This window comes from Macrotis lagotis, chromosome 1 (assembly GCF_037893015.1).
Source record: "Macrotis lagotis isolate mMagLag1 chromosome 1, bilby.v1.9.chrom.fasta, whole genome shotgun sequence".
Taxonomy (NCBI): domain Eukaryota; kingdom Metazoa; phylum Chordata; class Mammalia; order Peramelemorphia; family Peramelidae; genus Macrotis; species Macrotis lagotis.
This window is the reverse complement of record NC_133658.1, coordinates 799,976,234-799,996,341: the sequence shown is the minus strand read 5'-3', so window position 1 is coordinate 799,996,341 and position 20,108 is coordinate 799,976,234. Positions and strand designations below refer to the sequence as shown.

Sequence of the window (20,108 nt, the reverse complement as noted above, 5' to 3'; positions counted from 1 at the left end):
AACTCACTTAGGGCAAGTGCTCACAAAGGGATCAGAAGGAGTGATACTGAGACACCCTAAAGACCTCATTGAAGAACTTTAGAATTGATTGTACATCATGGGAGACACTTGCATAAGACTGCCCAGCATGATGTGCTATCATTAGTGAAGGTGCAGAATTGAAGGCAGAATTGAAGCAGCTCAAAGAAAATGTGACATACATAAGTTTAGAGTACCTACCTCAGGTGTTCCCATTGGACTACCTGTGGTAGGACATTCTGAGCTCGTGTTGGTCTGATCAGTCACGTTTGAACACACCATAATTTGTCTCAAACATAGTAATGTCATTTTGATCATCTTCAATAAAGAAGGACAAGAACCAACCAAGCAATTCTTTTCAGCAGTAAAATGATCCAAGACCATTCCAAAGGACCCATGATAGAAAGTGCCATCTCCATCTAGAGAAAGAACTGATAGAGAACGAATGCACATCAAAACATGCTGTTTTCACATACTTTCTCCATTGTGGCCTGTTTCTTCTTTCACTAATAAACCATGTGATTGTAAGAAGAGACTGACAGAATGTGAGAGTGACAAAGGCAATGTGTGGTGCAGAGGGCTGGACTGATCACAGCCTCATCCTTTCTAAGCTAAATATTCATATTCAACCAAAGCAGTGACCCTAGGGGTGAACTGACTACCAAAAGAATTAATGGCAAAAGATGACAGAGCTTCTCCAAGTGGGAATGAATAGTTTATTGCTAACTTGGAGGAAAACTGAGCCAACACACAGTTGGCATCAGTGGAGCAGAAAAAGAGTGGGTAACTTTCAGAGATCTGGTGTACAGATCATCTGCATTTGCTCATCTGAGCCAAAACATGTGCAAACATCAAGATGTGAAAATGATAGGGAAATAAAGAAGTCACTAAATGAAAAACAAGAACTCCATGGGATTTACCAGAATAGTTCATCTCCTTCTAAGAAGGCAGCATTTAATTTCATCAAAAGTAAAGTACAAGTGAAGCTTAGAGAGATGTAGGGCACTTGGCTCAGTAAGAAGGCAGGATAAAATTCAGTTTTATACTTACAGCAACAATTCATAGCATTTTTATGATGCCCTGAAGGCTATTTATGGGTCAAAGACCCTATGGTGCATCTCAACTGCTCAGTGCTGATGGAGCCACATTGATTACTGTGACATGATCCTAGAGAAATGGGCTAAAACACTTCCATAGTTTTCTTAACAGATCATCATGAATCAATGTAGAAGTCATCAAGTTGAAGTCAGTCCTTAGCTGAAGTTCCAACTGAAGAAGTTTTGAGTGACATTAGGCTTCTTTCATGTAGCAAAGCACCTTGTGCTGATTCTATTCCACCGGAGATCTATAAGATAGGGGTCTATTGCTCATCCAAAAGCTGATTGAAATTTTCCAGGTTATATGGCATGAAGAGATTATTCCCTCAAGTATTCAAAGACTCCTCCATCATCTATCTCTATAAAGATAAAGGTAAGGGGAATAGATTATCCTGTAATAATCACAGGGGTACTTCTTTTTTAGTCACTGCTGGTAAGATTCTTGTCAGAGTCCTTCTCAATAGACTGATTCTTCAGTAGATGGTCACCTCCCTTTGAGCCAGTGTGGTTTCAGAAAGGGTTGAGGAATAATCAATATTGTATTTCCTGCCTGAAAACTCCAAGAAAAATGCCAGGAACAGAACAGAGGTCTGTATGTACATTTGTAGATCTGACCAAAGCCTTTGATACCATTACTCATAAGGGTTTATGGAAAATTATATCAAAATTTGTCTTCCCAGAGAAGTTCATCAGTATTGTACATCAGTTCCATGACAGTGTGCTTGCTCCGGGTTCTGGATAGTGGACCCCAGTCACCAATGGAGTGAAACAAGGTTATGTTCTTGCTCCTGTGCTTTTTAGCATGATGTTTTCAGTTAAGTTATCAAATACCTACACCAAGGATGAACAAAGCATCAAGGTCAACTACTGTGTTGCTGGTAAATCTTCAACTTGAAAAGGCAACACGCCAAGACCAAAGTGGAGGCAATGTTGGTGCATGTCTCTGAAGCTGAGGTGCAATGAAGTATGGATTGATTCTCTGCTGCTTGTGTTACTTTGACCTTACAATTAATGCCAAGAAAACACAGGTGCTACCACACCATCCATATGTGTTACCATTTGTTACAGCAAATGGAGAAGTTTTGAAAACTGTGGATAAGTTCACTTACTCTGGCAGTTTCCTTTCCAGGAAGGTACAGATTGACAATGAGGTTGGCACAGGCATTGCCAGAGCTAGCTCAGTATTTGGGAGACTCCAAAAGAAAGTGTGGAAGAAAATATATATTAAACTGACTACCAACTGAAGGTCTACAAGAGTGGTTGTGCTGACCTCATTGCTATGTAATATACTTATGAAACCTGGACAGTCTACCAGGGCCATGGCAGGAAACTAAATCATTTCCATTTAAATTGTCTTAGGAAGATTTTGAAGATCACCTGGCAAGAGAAGATACCAGACATGAGGTCCTTTCTTGAATTAAACTGCCAAGCATTCAAACATTACTACAGATAGGTCAACTCTCATGGGCATATTGTTCAAATGCCAAAAAGGCAATTTTATGGAGATTTCACACAGTACTAATAAAGTACTAATAAAGAGGTCAGAAGAAGTGATGTGAGGATACTCTGAAGGTCTCTTTTAAGGAACTGATTGCAGCAAAGGAGACATTGGCACAGGACTGGTCAGCATGGCATCCCACATCAGTGAGGGTGCTGTGCTCCAAGAGAAAGGTAAGAAATTAGCTGTGTAAATTTAAAATAACCACCCCAGGTGTTCACATGGACCATTTATGCCTTATTTGTTATAGAACATTCTCTATAATATCTATAATCAGCTCATGTTGATCTGATCAATCAGAGTTGGACACACTGTAACTTGTCTCTAAAATAATGAAGTCATTTTGGTCTTCTTTGATAATAAAGAAAATAAATATGGAAATTTGATAATAATTTGATAATAAATATGGAAATATGCTATTCTTGATTGCACATACATAATCTATATTGAATTGTTAACCATCTTAGGGAGGGGACAGAGGGAAGGAGGAAGATAATTTGGACCTCAAAATTTCTTAAATTAAATGTTAAATTTTTTTACTTGTAATTAGAAAAAATAAAATTTAAAAATAAAGTGATAAATGAGAAATGTTGTTGAGTCATGTTGACTTCATTTAGGGTTTTCTTAGCAAAGTCACTGGAGTAGTTTGCCATTTCCTTTGTCTAGCTCATTTTTCAGATGAAGAAATTGAAGTAAAAAGGGATGAGTGATGTGCCCAGGATCACAAACCTAGTACCTTTTTGAGGCCAAATTTGAACTCAGGAAAATGAGTTTTCCCAATTCCATGTCTAGCACTCTATCCATTGTGCCATGTAGTTGATATATTTATGTGTGGGTGTATGTATATAAACACATTTGCTTAAATATAAATATATACACATTTTTGCTTTTTTAATGTTATTTCATTTTTTCAATTATATGCAAAGTTAATTTTCAATATTCACCTTTTTGTAAGCTTTTGAGATTCAAATTTTTCTATGTCCCCCCATGACAGTGAGTAATCTAATATAGGTTATACCTGTACAATCATGTATAATGTATTTCCATATTAGTCATGCTATAAAAGTAGAATCAAAATCAAAAGAAAAAAACATGACAAAAAGAAAAAACATAAAATAAGTTTTAAAAAGTATATTTTGGTCTCCTTTCACACTCCGTAGTTTTTCCTCTGGATATGGATAACATTTTCTATTACAAGTCTTTTAGAATTGTACTTGGTCACTGAACTATTTAGAGGACATAAGTCCATCATACTGATCATCTCACACAATGATGTTAATTTATACAATCATATATACATATTTTACACATATATATGAAAATGTGTACATGTGTATGTGCTGAAGCAGCGTATAGAAGCAGAAGGACAGGCAAAAAAATGGTGTAAGCAGGGAAGGTTTCATGGAGTTTTGGTTCACTTATTCCTAGTCTTGTACACCCATCTCAAGAGAAAGAAGTCTGAGGGCAAGCTCACCTGGTACAGTTAGGCTTCATCTATCCAAAATCTTCATCATCACATATAATTATGAAGGATTCTATTGGAAGATTATGGAATACTATAAGCCATTGCATCAATGCCCATGATTATCCTCACTGCCCCCACATCCAAAAACTTAAAAAAATGCCTAATTTGTACAGTGAGCCATACATTGAGGAAGATCTAAAGCTAGTCACTAGTATGGTTCCTTGCTGTCTTGGAGCCTATGTTCTAGTAGGACAAAGATACCAGAGTAGATAATTATAGCACACCGTGTTCCATGAAAAGTACATATGGGAGTTAACAAACCAAAGTGCTTTGGAGTATCTATAAAGGGAATCTACTTGAAATCAGAAGGAACCTGAATTTAATGTTCTCCTCTGATCCTTATTAGCTATGTCACTAGAGTCATCACATACTACTACCAATAACTGAGAGTAATATCATGCTTGATAATCTGAAAAACCCTTTAGATATTTATTTACCACTCACAACAGTTCCAAGATAAGGAACCATTCCAAGAGAAAAAAGTGATTTTCCCAGGATCACCAATAAGAGTCTCGATTGAGATCCATATCCATATCACCAGTAAGTCAATATGTATTTATTGAATTCTTGCTATGTTTTAGGTATTGTACCAAAGATCCAAAGAAAGGCAAAAGACTGTCCTTGCTTGCTCCTGAAAAATGCATATTCTAAAGGAGGAAATAGCTTGCACAAACAGGCTATAGATAGGGAGACTTTGGGGGGTGGGTAGGAAGTAATGAGTTCAATTTTAGACATGTTGAGTTTCAGATGTCTATAGCATACAGTGTGAGATTGTCTAATTAATAGGTAGTTGGAGAGGTGAGTATTGAATTTAGGAGAGAGATTAGGGCTAAATAAATAGATCTGAGAATCATCCTCATAGAGATGATCATTGAAACGATGGGAATTGATGAGATCACCAAATGAAATAGTACAGAAGAAGAATAGAAGAAGGTGACCCAGGACATCCACCTGTACCAGGCATGACCTAGAGGAAAACCTAGCAAGGGACAAGGGAGAATACTGTGGTCAAAACCTAGGAATGTTTTAAGAAGTGGGTGATGGACAGTGTAAGATTACAAAGAAATCAAGAAGGATAACGACTGCACAAAGACCATTAGACCTGACAATTGAAGAGATCTCTGGTAACTTTGGATGAAGAATTTTTTGACTGAATGATAAAGTTAGAAACCAGACAAGAATTAAAAAGAGAATAGGAGGAAATGAAGTAGAGACATTGATTAGAGATGACCTTCTCAAAGAGTTTAGACAAAAAAAGAGAAAAGATAAAGGGATGGCACGGCAGCTAGTGGGGATGGAGGGACCAAGTGAGAGTTATTCGAGGATGGAGAAAAAATGGAGGTATGTTTTCAGGCAGTTGAGAAGCAGTCAGTAGAGAAAGAGAGAATGGAGATAAGTGAGAGAGGAGAAGATGGAGAGGGTAATGTGTGGGAGAAGATAGGATGGAAGGTTGTCATTTGTATAAGTAGAAAGGTTTACCTTGGCTAGGACTGCCTCATAATATGAAAAATTATGAGGTAAGGCTCAAAGAAGCTTTTCACATAGCAATAGTAATCTAGGTCTTAACCCCTTGCTCCTCTTGCTATTTATATGTGATTCTATTTGCTTTTATCTCTGGAGAAGAGAGCCAGGAGCCCCTATCATATGTCCATGTTGACCCTGGTTTCTGAGATCAGGATTGCATTGTAATGTGTTTTGTATAGGCTGAAAAAGCCAAATGTTCAACAGCAGATTGATGTGAACTTTAAAGCATTTTACAAATGTCATTTTCATTATCACTATTTATAAAATTCTTAGTGAATCACATTGCAGTTATGTGTGTACATGTCTTATTCTGCTTATAGAATCATGGAAAAACCGTAGAATGTTAAACCTAGAACATAAAACATAGAATGTCAAAAAATAGAAGGGATCTTAAATAGAACATAAAATATTAAAACCTGAAAAAGGGAAAAAAACCTTGAAATGTAAAAAAAGAATTAAAATCATGTGAACAGAAAGATGTTATATTGATGCTACAAACCTTTTCAAATTTTCAACCTTAGAAAGGATTGATGCAATGAATATAGAGTAGTAAAAAACTGTATGAATTAATGACAGAAAAATTTTAATAGGTAAGAGTATTCACCCAGCACCTTCCCCCCCTCCAGTGTCCACAAGAAAATTTCAGCCTTGTGAGTGGGGTCATACTTTAGAATAGATACTAAAGTCGCCATAATTCTACTCAAATATCTTCTCCATCTCAAAAAACAAAAAACAGCATGTGTTGGTTCTCTCCAGCCATTCAAAGGAAAGCCTTTGCATCACATTGTAGCTAAACAAAGGACAGAAGGAGGAAGAACAAAAGTAAAACTTCAAAGAGAAACCAAAGCATATGCAAATATTATATATATATATATATATATATATATATATATATATATATATATATATATGAAGGAGGGTAAAGAAATAGTTACTAATGTGGATTCTCCAGAGATTAGGAAACAAAACCAAAACCTTCAGAAAAGTTTCAAAAGACAATTAAAATTCATAAAAGAAGAAATTAGATATAGATTTAGGTAAAAAAAAATAGAGCTCCCAATGTGGAATATAAACACAGTTAATAGAATAGAAGGAAAAAATACTTCCTTGATATCTCTAAAGTAGTATCTATGTGTGAGATTAACAAATTTAATACTCAAAAATACTGAAATGGAGGAAAATTTGAAGAAGAGAAGCAAAACATATATATACTTTTATTCTATACTAAACCAAAGCAGCTAGTCTCTAAGATATGTCATATACTTATGAATCACAAGTTTCCCAGAGAAAAAGTGGGAAAAGATTACCATATATAATACTATAGTGCAAGAAATATTTTTGACTGCCCAAAAACTTCTGAATGTGGGCAACAAAGCATGTATGAAGAGAATCCACAGATTTCTGCCAGAAAAAAAATCCTTCATTTCAAAACTTAATCCATAGTGGTTAACATTTAACAATTTCAATAGCAAACAACACAATGTACAAGTGATTAAGAGAATTTCAAATAGAATTCAAGGCCAATCTGAATAACATATGATTATTCTATATTCATGAAAAATTTTAGAAAGGAATGGAATAATAAAGCATAAAGAGCTAAAAAGTAAAGGAGCTAAAGTTGCAAGCCAAAATCCCCTCTCCTGTGAAATTTAGCCTAATCATCAATGAAAAAAGATAAACATTCAAATCAAAACAATAAGCATTTAATTTTCTACTGCCTTCACCTGAGGTGTAGCCAAGGTTTTTGCCAGATTCCCCTTCTAGTTCTGTCCTAAAGGGATGATGAGGCATTGGCACATCTTTAATTGATTTTATCTCTTCTCTGGCCTTTCCAATGATTACATTCTGGGCCAAAACTTGGCTAGGGACCTTCTCTCCTCCAACTCAAACAAATATCATATTTTAAGTAAAATCAAAATGAAATAAAATGCAATAAAGGAGAATAAAATAGAACATTATAACACTAAAAAATTTAAAAAATTCATTTGGAAGAACAAAAAGTCAATTATCAAGAGAATAAGAGGGAAAAATGAAGGAAGGAGGCCCAGCAGTATTAGGTTTCAAACAATACTACAGAGAATAAATCATAAAAACAATATGATACTTACTACAGAACAGAGTGGTTGATCAATGGAATGGATTCAGTATATGATATACAGTAATAAATGACCACGGTAATCTACTGCTTGATAAACCCAAAGATGAAAGTTTTGGGGACAAAAACTCACTATTTGAGAAAAACTGTTTAGAAAAACTGTAAAACAGTTTGGCAGAAACTAGGCATAGACTAATATTTCACATTATATACCAAGATAAGGTCAAAATGGGTACATGATTTAGACATAATGGATGATATTATAAACTAATTAGAACATGAAAAAAATTACCTGTCATATCTATGTATAAAGGAAAAACTATTAACCAAAAGAGGGGATCAAGGGATGTAACATGAATAATTTTGATTATCTGAAATTAAAAAGGCTTTGTACACACACACACACACACACACACACACACACACACATATACAAACATACACACATGTAGTACAGTCCATTAGAAGACAAGTAGAAAAGAAGGAAAAAAATTTTCCAAGAAACAATGTTTCTTAAAAGGGTTTCATTAAATAAGAGCCATTCCCCTACTGAAAAATTCTTAAAGAATAAGAACAAGGGGCGGCTAGGTGGTGCAGTAGATAGAGCACCACCCTGGAGTCAGGAGTACCTGAGTTCAAATCCGGCCTCAAGACACTTAATAATTACCTAGCTGTGTGGCCTTGGGCAAGTCACTTAACCCCATTGCCTTGCAGAAACTAAAAAAAAAAAGAATAAGAACAGTTTTCAGAAGAATAAATCAAAGCTATCAATAACATATGAAAAAAATGCTTTAAATTACTAATAATTAGAGAAAAGCAAATTAAAACAATCCTGAGGTATTACCTGATGCCTATCAGATTGTCTAACATGACAAAAAAGGAAAATGACATGCTGGAGGAGATATGGAAAAATAGCTACACTAATATACTGTTGATGGGGTCCAGCCATAATATAGAAAAAGTTGGCGCCATATCCAAAGGGCTATAAAACTGAATATATCTCTTGATCCAACAATATTACTACTAGGTTTATATTTCAAAAAGACTAAAAAAAGAGCAAAAATATTTATAGCTGATATTTTTGAGGTGGCAAAGAACTGAAAATTGATAAGATGAATATCAATTGGGGAATAGCTGAACAAGTTGTAGTATATCATTGTGATGGAGTGCCATTTTGTTATAAGAAATGATTAGCAGAATAATTTCAGGAAAACCCATGAAAACTTATATGAACTGATGCAAAGTGAAGTGAACAAAACTAGGATAACACTATACAGAGTTAATAGCAATAATGTAAAAATGATCAACTGGGAAATAGTTGATGTGAAATTAGTCATTCTTATTTATTGCATATGAGGTCCAAAGATGAAAAATGCTATCTCTGGAGAAAGAGACAATGAACTATGGTTACACATTGAAGCATATTTTATTTTGTTTTATTTTTCTTGCTTTTTTGTACATGATTAATATGAAAATGTGTTTTGTAAGACTTCACATGTATAATGGATATTATATTACTTACCTTCTTAATGGATGAAGGAAGGGCAGGAGGGAGGGAGAAAGGGAGAGAATTGGGAACTGAAAATTTCTTAAGTTGTGAGAACTAGGTGAATATTTTACTCCATTTGTTTTTGATATTTTTTCCTCCAAATTATAGGTTTTGCCTTCTTCCATTTTTAATACAGTATTGTGTCTCTTCAGTTAATTTAGCTTAATTCTTTTAAGGAGTCTTTATTTCTATCAATGGGCTTCATCACCCTGAAGCACCACTAGTCCTCTTAATTATTTCCCTTTCCCTTGCTTTTGGAATTTTGATTATTCCTTTTTCTTGCATGCTTCTATCTGGTTCTTTAATTCCCCCCCCCTCTTTTTTCCCCTCTCAGTTTAAATAATCAAGTTCTCTCTCCCTCTCCTGCTTCCTTTTATTTTATACATTAACATTTTTAAGTTTTCTGCACCTTTTTCTAAAATGGTATTTCTTTCCCTTGTTCTCCATCATTTATCATTCTCTTTTGTCTATTCTAGTCTTTTATTTATTGATTTATGGCATTTATGCTTTTTTAGTCCTTATCAAGTCTTTGTATTCCCATGGAATTAAAACTTTTGAGGTAACTTGGTTTCTCTTTTTTTTTTCAGTTTTTTTGCAAGGCAGTAGTGGGGTTAAGTGGCTTGCTCAAGACCACACAGCTAGGTAATTATTAAGTGTCTGAGGCCAGATTTGAACTCAGGTGCTCCTGATTCCAGGGCTGGTGCTCTATTTACTGTGCCACCTAGCCACCCTGATTTCTCTTTTCTTAACAGTTTTTGTAATTGCATGGAAAATTTTGTTCTGAGTTCCCTTCTTTTCTGTTTTCCCTCACATTCTTAAAAATATCAGTTTCCACAGGTAATACAGTGGATAGTACTTATAGGAATTTTCCTATGTCGCTGATGGTGCAGTTAATTATTGACCTTTGCCTTCTTTTTGGTCATTTTTTCCCTCATTTACCTCAAAATTTTTTCCTTGGGTCCATATCCTCCCAATCTTCTGAGTATCAGAAGCTCTTGATTCCCACTTTGAAGTAAGATTAGTGTTTGTTCTAAGCACCTTTACAAATCCTTACAAATAATAACCATTGTAAAGTCTCTGTCTTCTTCTGTAGAACATTTCTCTTCTGCCATAGGATCTTTTCCTCAAGGCCTTCTTCTTGAGAGACTTACAGGAGTTATTTTCCTTTCTTTGTAAGTGTTTGACTTGATAGGGCTAATCATATATTCTTTTTCCCCTTCTTTTCCTCATTTTTATGTACCCTCTCATTTTGTAATTTAGTAGTTGATTCTTTAATAATATTAGTGTTTGACTTGATAGGATATATCATATATTCTTTTTCTTCTCCTTCTTTTCCTCCTTTTTTATGTACCCTCCTAAAATTTAGTAGTTGATTTACTTGTGCGTGGGACATTATGAGGTTTAGTCTATCATGTTTCAGGCCTGTTTCTCTACCATCTTCTGCTTTCACCCTTGTCTCCTCTGAGCTTTTAGAAAGAAGTCTCTTGATGGTCTTTTTTGTTCTTATTTTATTGTTGTTATCATCCAAGGTTAATAAATTTGTTTACTTTTCTTGTATGTCTGTTGTGTAGGATAATTGAGAAGCAAATAATCTCTTCAGATATGTTTTTCTTTCTTGGAATGTTTTGAATGCCCCTTATTATTGAATAGCCATCCTTATTCATTTATGATTAGGCTCATTTTTGCTGAGTAATTTACCTTGGGCAGCATCTTCAAATCCATTGGTATTTGGAACACATTCCATTCTCCCCTGCATTTTCTGATAACTGCAGAATAATCTTATAATATTATGATTTCCTTTCCTTTATATATAAAGATCTCTCTCCTGGTCACTTGCAAATTTGTTGTTTTTCCAAAGGAACCCTCAAGCTTAACAACTATGTGTCTTGAAGTTTGCACTCTTGAGTTTTTTTTTCCTGGAGGTTATCTAGGGATTATTTCAATTGACCATTTGTTTTCCATGTTCAGAAATTTTAGGCAATTTTCTTGCATTATTTCTGGAATTATTGGTCAGGTTTTTGACTTTTTATGTTCTTCTGGGATACCTAGAATCCTTATGTTTTTCCCTGCATTCTGACTTTTAGACAATACATTTTGTGTTGCATGGAAAGCATACTTGAGGTGTTGGGTGGTAGATGGAGGCTTGCTCACTTAGAGCTTTTCTTTTTTTTAAATTAATTTTTGACAGCATTTTAAGGTCCAAACTGTCTTTCTTCCTCCCTTCCTCCTCCCCGCCCCATGCTCTAGAGAAGACTACCATTTGATAGATTCAGATGTGTGTGTATGTGTGTTTGTATTTGTAAAACCATGCTATGCATACTACTATTTATCAATTCTTTCCCTGGAGATGGATATCATCCTCCCTTCAAAGATACTTTGTAGTTAATTTGAGTATTTACAATACTCAGAATAATTTAGTTGTTCACAGTTATTCCTCAATCAATATTGCTGTTTCTGTATCCAGTGTTTTCTTGATTCTCTTCATTTCATTCTTCCTTATTCATGCAAATCTTCCCATGTTTTTCCAAAATCAACCTGCTCATCATTTTTACAGCACAGTAATATTCTATCACAATCATATACCTTAACTTGTATGGCTATTTCCCAAATGATGGGCATCCTCTTAATTTTCAGTTCCTTGCCACCACATAGAGAGCTGTTACAAATATTTTAGAAGATATAGATTCTTTTTTCCTTATTCCTGATTATCTTGGTATAAAGAGATATTGCTGGGTCAAAGGGATTACATAGTTTTATAGCTCTTGAGCATAATTCCTGATCGCTCTCCAAAATGCTTGGATTAGTTCACCATTCTATCAAAAATGTGTTAGTGTCCCAATTTTCCCACATCCCCTCTAACATTTATTATTTTTCTTTTTTTCTTTTAGCCAATCTGATAGATATGAAGTGATATATCAAAATTGTTTTAATTTGTATTTCTTTAATCAATAATGATTTATAGCATTTTTTCTTAAGCTTTGATTTCTCCATCAATAAAACTGTCTTTTCTTATTCTTTGACTATTTATCAATTGTATTCTTATAAATTTGACAACATTTTCCATATATTTGAGATATGGTACATTTATTTGAGAAAACTCTTTATATTATGGATGAAAAAACTTGAGGTTCAAAGAGGTTAAATAACTTACCCAACAATGGTAATAAGGCTATTTATTCAGGCAATAAGTGTGATATTCTCTCCTATGCATATTCATTGAAGAAAAGGGACAGAATTTTAGTTAATCAGCTGCTTGAAGTCTAAAACAAGCAGATGTCTAAGGAAATTGGCCGATAAGTCTTTGTTACAAGTCTATGGAAAATCTTATATTTAACAGGTCTGGGATATCATCTCTTTTCCCCAGGACATATGGTTTAGAGGTGGAGGATATCTCTTCTGGAATACATGATTTTTGGCAATTTTTCTCATTTTATTAGTTTGGTTTATTTTAATAATCTATCTTTCTCTGTCAATAAACATTTCCTAAGCACCTATATACACCAAACATTAGTGATTTAAAAAAAAGAAGCAAAAGATGATCCCTGCCAGCAAAGAGTTCAGTCTATTGAGGAAGACAACAAACAAAAAAAATATGTACAGACAAACTATATACAGGATAAAAAGGAAATAACAGAGGTGAAGTACTGGAATTAAGAGTGGTTAGGAAAACTAGTAGAAGGTGGGATTTTGGTTGAGACTTAAAGGAAGTCCAAAGGCAGAGTGGAGGAGGAAGAGAGTGCCAGGTCTAGGGGACCTTGAGAAAAAATACTCAAAGCTAAGATCTGGAAGTATCTTGTTCATGGAATAGTCAAGAGAATAATGTCACAGGATCCAATAATATATAACAGGGAGCAAGGTGTAAGAAGACAGGAAAAGAGGAGGGGATTACATTATGAAAGGCTTAAATGTCAAACAGAGTATATGATCCTAGAGGAAATAGGAAGCCACTTTAGTTTATAGAATTGGGGGTGGAGGTGGGGCAGGGGCGTGACTGTCAGACTTATGTTTTAGAAATATCCCTTTGGTGGCTAAATGGAGTGAGGAAAGACTTAGGGCAGGCAGATTTATCAACAGTTATTGAAATAGGCATGAGAGGGGCAGTTAGGTGATGCAGTGGATAGAATACCAGCCTTGAGTATAAGTCAGGAGGACCTGAGTTCAAATTCAACATCAGGCACTTAATAATGACCTAGCTGTGTGACCTTCAGCAAGTCACTTAACCCCATTGCCTTACAAAAAATAAAACAACTTAAAAGAAATAGGAAAGAGGTGATGAGGGACTGCCTTAGAGTGGTGACAATGTCAGAGAGAGAAGGGAATGTCTTCCAGAGACAAATCAACAGACCTTGGCAACAGATGGGATATGGCAGATAAAAGTGAAGAAGCCAGTCTAAGGGACTAGGAAATGGTGTAGCCCTCTACAGAAATAGAGAAGATAGGATCAGGAGAGAGGAAAAGGGGAAAGAGAATGAGTTCAGCTTGGCTATATGTTGAGTTTAAGATGTCTGGCAATCTGCTGTACCACCTAGCTTTTGTAGTCTCTTTATTAATTTGATATTTAAAATATTTTTGCATGAGTATTAATTTGGGATATTGGTCTACAATTTTCTGTTTTGATTCTCTTTGCTTTAGATGTCAGCACCTTTTTATTTCATAGATGGAGTTTAGTAGAGTATCTTCTTTAAACTATTTTTAAATCAGTTTATGTTATATTGGGAATGAATTATTCTTTGGATATTTAAGATTTGATTGTTAATCCAGGGATTCCTACATCTCATCCATCTCCCCCCACACTTGGGAATTCATTTATGGCATTTATACTTTCCTTTCTAAGATCAGATTATTCAAATTTTCTTTTTCTTGTTCTGTCGGTCCAAGATTTTTATATCTTGGTAAATATTCAACCATTTCATTTAAATTTTACATAAACAAAATAGTTTCTAATAATTTCTTTTTTATTTGTTATGAATTCTCTTTTTTTGAATTTTTGATGTTGCTGATTTACTTTTTTTAAGTCAGACTTGCTAATGGTTTAATCTTTTTTAAAATTAATTCAGTGTTGGAATTTTTCAGTTTTGTTCATCTCCTCTTTGATTTTCAGAATTTCTATTTTGGGGAAGGGAAAGGAGTTGTACAGCAACTATTATTCTAGGCTCTGAGCTGAGAGCTTTTTAGATACTATCTTATTTCATCCTGACAACAGCCCTGCAATGTAGAAGATGCATATATACACATACATATATGCACATATGCATACATATTTTATATAGTTCTTATTTTTTAATTTGCTGATTTTTCTAGGGTTTTAAAAATTATATTCATTGTTCTGTTCTTTATACTTTTTGATGTTGAAAGTATTTCAAAATAAAATTTATCAAACTTGTTTTTGTATGTAACTGGGGGGAAAATAAAATAAAATATAGAAATTAAGGGAAAAAAATAAAAATTCTCCTAAAAGCAGCTTTCACTGCATCTGTCTATATTAGAAACTGTCTAGATCCTTTAGGGTCTAAATGTTCACAACAAAAAAACCCTTAGCATTTAATAAAACTATTTAGCAAAGAACATAAAAGAAAAAAAATTAGTCAATTTCTCTTTCAGTCTTTCTAAATTGCCTCTGTCCTTAGCTTCCTTCCTTCTCTTCTCTTTCATTTCTCATGTAGTCACCTTTCTAAGTTCTGATTTTACTTTCCATTTTTTCAAATCAGTTTTTCCATATTTCCTTGTATGCTTTATAGTTAACATTTTATGTACTCTGTTGTTAATATATTATAATTTATTCAGACATTTTTCAAGTTTTGGAATATACATTATTTCTGATTTCTCACTATTATAAAATGAAATAGTTATACACAAATCAGCTATTCTTTCCTTTGGGGGTCCAAAAGTTAGCAATGGAACACTAGGTTAAGGGCTATAGTCACTTCTGTGACTTATTCCTAAGATTCTAACAGTGTATCAGAGTGCCAATTTCTGTACAGACCCAGTAGCACTGGATCTTATATTTTAAAAATATGAATCACTTTATGATTTTTACATGTTATCCATGCATAAGGGACATGCTTGTCTCCTCTATGCCTTTTCAATTTTAATATGTATACTAGAGAAAGTGAGTATTCTAGCTTTATTTGCCATTTTGTGTCTGGCATTCAATTTCCTAGAAATTGAGTTGCCATTTCATTTTAGTGTCATTGACTTCACTGTAAATATTTTGTTTGATTCTGGTATTTATCTTTGTAGTTTGGTTTGAGCAGGAGGCTCCCCAGGTGTGAACTCAGAGTTTAAGAACCGGTCTGGTAATGGTTTCTTCTTCCTTATAGACTTTGCTTCTGGGTTTAGCCTCTGGCTCAAAGCCCAGGATTTTAGTCCTGCATATCCCTTCATGTGCATGATTAATGGAAGAGGATCATCAGTATAAGGAATGAAGAGAAGCACTGGATACCAGCCAGCTTGTATAACTGTTGTGATCATTTTCTCAGAAGCTTTGCAAAGGCATCATCATGTAAATCAATATCAGTATGGGATTCTGTTAGAACACTGTCCTTAGAGAAGTGTTGTGTAGATTGGGCTTTGTCCCCAAATTTAGCTAATAGTTTCAAGGGAATTTGTATTTTAAGAATGGCATTGCCCAATTACTATCAATAAGCTCTAAACTTCAAGGTTCCTTGATTTTCAATTTCTAATCTTTTATTTTCCTATCTAAATAAGTTAATGATCAAATGATTTCATATTCTTCAGAACTCTGAAGTCCTCCTTCTTTTCATGTTGCCCTCAGTCTAAGTGCATGGGCACAGCATCAGTGCAGGTGAACTCATTTGGACTTCTGGACCTATCTCTCCCTGTACTTAACTGCCAGAGCTCACTCTTTCTCTACTTGCAAAGATTCCCTAGTCTCATTCTTTGGTTGACTAGGGCTGCACCTGAAAAATATGGTGTCTCCCACTAGGCAAATCATTTTGCCATAAGATGCCATAGTGAGATGGAGAGAAGGTTGCCCTCCACACAACTGAAGAGACAAAGAAAATTTCTCTCTCAAGAGTTATATTCTCCTCCATAGCTATTTCTCTTCCCTACTATCAGAAATCACATTCCTTAAAGATTGCTCTCAACTGCTCCCCTAGAAAGTATTGCTTTATAAATGGACATGAGCTATGGCTGATACTTCAATTCTAAAATGTCAACAAAGTGAAGACATTTCTTAATATTTGGTTTAATACTTTAACAATTCATCGTCTCTGTTTCCTGCCTTATATAACCCAAACTTTGTTGGGGCAAATCAATTGTTCAGAGTCTCCTTAATCAATTTCTCCCTTTTGGGAATGTGAAGGTCTTTTCTTTCTATTTTTGAACTAGTTGTTATATGTAGGATCTCTGTAAACTAACCTATTTAGGTAGTCTATAAATAACCTATTTAAATAAGAAATGGACAAAAGATCAGGCACAGGTATAGATTACCACAACTCTTGAGGGAATTTAACCAATGTAAATCAGATGCCACAATGAGAAGGTCAGACTTAACGTTTTATAAAATTCTTGACCTTTTAGCCAACTGACTTAGAATATATATATATATATATATATATATATATATATATACACTCTCAAATAAGGAGGAAGGATGCAAAATATTAAGTAATATTGCCTCATAAAACAAAAAGAAGCAGTAAAGGGAAAAATAAATGTGCAGAATGCTTGGTAAGAGATCCAATGAAACCAGATCACATCAAGAACATTTAAAGATGGACCTATACAGAGAAAGTAGACAAATGAAAAATGAAGAAGAATTGTCACAACTTTTTAAAAAATCAATACTAAGTCCAGGCTCTGGATCTGTGATTTCATAGGTATAAGGAGGTTCCGGTAAAGAAACTCACTTCTCAAAGCAGATTAGCAGCTGTTGTGTATCTTATTCTCAGAGAGTGGTCTGAGAGTCATTGAATGGTTAAGTAACTTGAACAGTCAAACATTAGTTTATATCATAGAACTTGAACTCAGGTCTTTTAGATGCTGAGACTCACTTTCTATCCACTATATTAGGCTGCTTCTTCTTCTTCTTCTTCTTCTTCTTCTTCTTCTTCTTCTGTCAAAACTTTCATTTAAAAAGACAAACTTTTTGCCATTAAAAAAAAGAGTGATTTTGATTTTGACTCCACCATCTAACATGTTCTTATAAGGAGGTAGAAATAGCATTAAAAGAAAATAACAATTGAAGAATAGCTGAATTAAATCAATAAACAATACAGTTTTAAAACACTGAACTATGATTTTCAAGATATGTAAAGGGAGGATGCCAACTTCTTAGAATAATAATAGATGTTATTGCTATTTAAAAAATTAGATGGGGTCTGGACCTATGACTTCCTTGACAAAGGAAAGTCCTTAAGGAAATTTCTTCTATCAATGAATATTGGACCCTTTTCTCCAATTTGAGATTGATGGCTGTAAGACATGTAACATCATCTACTAGGTGGATGATGCTTTTCTTTGTCCATCTGACTCTTCAGTAACAAGCATCACAGGACTTACAGGAGTTTGCCTCCCACACCCTGGTGAGAATTTATGTGAAAACATAAACAAGAATCTTATAGGATGAGAAGGCATGGATAGGTGTGATCTGCACCTTGGGGGTAGAACTGGGAGTAGGACTTAGGTGTAGGGGTAGGACTCCATGGCTGAGACTACAGAGCCATCAGAGTAGTGAAAGGAAATAGATGGAATTTTCATAGAATTTTGGTTTATATAATCTCACTTTTTAATTGAAATTTCATTTATTTTTACAATTACATGCAAAGGTATTTTTTCAACATTCAACTATATGCAAGTTTATGGAGTCCACATTTTTCTACCATCCTCATTTCCCTGCCCCCTCCTCATGTGGCAAACAGTCTGGTAAAAGTTGTACATGTTTAACATATTTCCATATTAATCATGTTGTGAAAGAGGAATTAGAACTATTGGGGGTAGGGAACATGTGAAAGAAAAAAACCATAAAAGAAATTTTGAAAAAGTGAACATAGTATGCTTTACTCTACATAGCTTTTTCTATGGATATGGATGGCATTGTCCATAGCAGATCTCTCAGTATCTCATTATTCTTGAAACAGTCTCTCACTGACTGAAGTGTCATACTTAGTCCAGGGTCCACTAGACAGGAGACTCTTAAATATTTTTTGACTGACACTGGTCAGGATTCCCCTCTGTCTGCCTCTTCATAGCCATCTTTTTTTTTTTCTTTCATGTTTACTTATTTCTGTGATTTTTAAAAGAAACACTTAATTCTTCGTGGCAAGGTATTCCTTGAACACCTTTAATTGCTTTCTAAGAGCCAGACTATCCTGACATAACAGTCATTTCACTGAAATAAAAAAACAATGTCTATCCTAACCAAATAACTGCAAAATTCTCACTTTTTTCTGCATTTCCCTGAAGTGAGATCTCTGCCTTCAGTTCTAACCTCTTTCCTCCTTCAGCTTTTCAAAGTTCTTTCCAAAGAATCCATTCTACAATGAGTGCCTCTGTATCCCTTTGGTATAGTTTTTTTGCCTAATGGTGATTCAATCTGGACATTCCATTGAAAACCCTTTTCTCTTGGGGTCATTGATGGAGGTCTAGCACCACCTTATGGTTTACTCTCCTCCTGAAAAATAAGCATACTCTGGAGGCCTCTGATCAAGCAATCCCCTTCCTTCTGGCGTTCCACTACTTTAAGTAATTCATTAGCTTTCTTTTCAAGTAGGAAACTGTGCAGAAACTTGGCAGAGGAGCCTCTTCTTTGTCCAACAATCATGATGCATTGGGAAAGCTCCTTCTCTCTCTCAGATGCAATTTCTTAATGTGGGTCTGTGTATTGGACTCCTTAAGCAATCTCAACCCTTTCTCAGAATAATGTTTTAATGCATAAAATAAAATTGATTTTATTACAATTATGTTGAAATATAGTTATCAAAATATTTGAAGAAATAAATTTACCGATATCAAGTTAACAACCCTATAGAGTGAGAGAATCTGGGTCTTATTGCCAAATTGGGTTACTAAAATAATTCCAGAAACAGGGAAATTACTCAAGATTTTTCTTCTCAAGCCATATCTACATTCAATGCTATGTGTTTTTGCAGATACTCTTATCAATGTCCCAATTACCATCATCTTACAGACTGGAAAAGTCCATTCTAAGATCTCCAACCTGTAGTCAGAAAAGTAACTAGAAAGACAAAATGTGATCAGAAATTTGAAACTCTTGGGCCACTGAGAAAAACCTGTACAGATAGCCATCATAGTTTTATCATAGTTTCCTCTCAAGCCAAGTGTAAACCTATGTCCTTCTTTGCCACGTGCTTCTGCTGTATGTTATCATCACTTATTCCTGGGAGGTAAAAATTGTACATGAGTATAGGTTCCTTCTTTCACTCCTTCAATAACACAAGTATACTCTAATAAAAAGAAATCCAAGAGTGAAAGTGAGCAAAAACGATGATTCTACCATGTAGAGGGAGAGTTCTACAATGAGAGGTCATTCTCCCTGAATCTGTCCATGAATCAGATTGAACTCCTTGTATGCTATCAGAAAGATCCCAATGGGCATGTCTGTATTTCATGGGAAGGTGCCCCTTAGATATCACCAAACAAATGTATCCTGTAATTTTAATATTTGATTAGAAAATTCATCATCTTGATCAATGAATAAACTGACCACTTCTCCTTACATGGAATAGTAAACAAAAATATCAAATGAATTTAGAAGAAAATATGAGGTAGACAGGTTCTTAGTGGGTTATTTTTCATGTATTTGTTTTTTCTTAAAA

General features: G+C 34.6%; 1 protein-coding gene and 1 non-coding gene across 5 annotated transcripts in view; one reads left to right on the top strand and one right to left on the bottom strand.

The window, feature by feature from the left end:
• Window positions 1–20,108, top strand: part of XRRA1 (X-ray radiation resistance associated 1) — a 127,350-nt gene that overhangs the window by 38,249 nt on the left and 68,993 nt on the right. The window lies entirely within an intron of this gene.
• LOC141510609 (U6 spliceosomal RNA) lies at window positions 15,315–15,423 on the bottom strand. Its single transcript, XR_012475057.1, has one exon. It is a non-coding gene; the product is annotated as a U6 spliceosomal RNA (small nuclear RNA).